The following is a 721-nucleotide window of genomic DNA, read 5'->3' on the forward strand; positions in this document are numbered from 1 at the left end:
TTGGTTTCTAGTAGTCAATTATACTATACCCGCTGCGCTTACAACACATATCTTGTTTCAATTTTAGACTTTGGATCTCGAAAAATGGGCGTTCAGCATCGTGGCCGCGACTTTGGTCTGTTGGTTGGTGTTCCTTTGTCTGCGGAAAGACGATCGACATCAAGGAAAGAAGCAGCCTCCCGGTCCCTGGGCACTTCCCCTGGTGGGAAACTTGGGCATCAGCAACAAAGTCTCGTTGTACCAAAGATCTGTTGAGTGGGCGAAAATTTACGGGAATATACTCAGGTAAAGCAAGTGATAAATTTATATTTTGCAACTTAAAATTTTCTTTTGGAAAGGTTGTTTGTAAAGGGGAAGTACATAGTGGTGAGAAAAACACAATAATCCCGTTAATTTGTCATACAAGATGACAGTCCAGAGGCAGGAAAGAGTTTAATATAAATCTGCGGTAGTTATTTTGTTGTGTGTGCAAATGAATATAAGGCTTCTATACACTCTAAAAAAGCCAGTGCGAATAACTTTCCTCATAACACCTGGAGAGCCAATCGGCGCAACTTACGGAGGCAGCTCAGCGAATGACGATGCCTAAACATACGTTTAGACCAAGAAACGCCAAGTTGTGACATTACGCATTGCAAGCGTGACGGTTTGCACTGCTTAATGTCACATCTCAGAGTGCGTACGGCCAAGCGTTTTGTCACGTTTGTCTTCTAAATAATTT

This window comes from Ixodes scapularis, unplaced genomic scaffold, assembly GCF_016920785.2.
Source record: "Ixodes scapularis isolate PalLabHiFi unplaced genomic scaffold, ASM1692078v2 PGA_scaffold1__304_contigs__length_218370807, whole genome shotgun sequence".
NCBI classification, from domain to species: Eukaryota; Metazoa; Arthropoda; class Arachnida; order Ixodida; family Ixodidae; genus Ixodes; species Ixodes scapularis.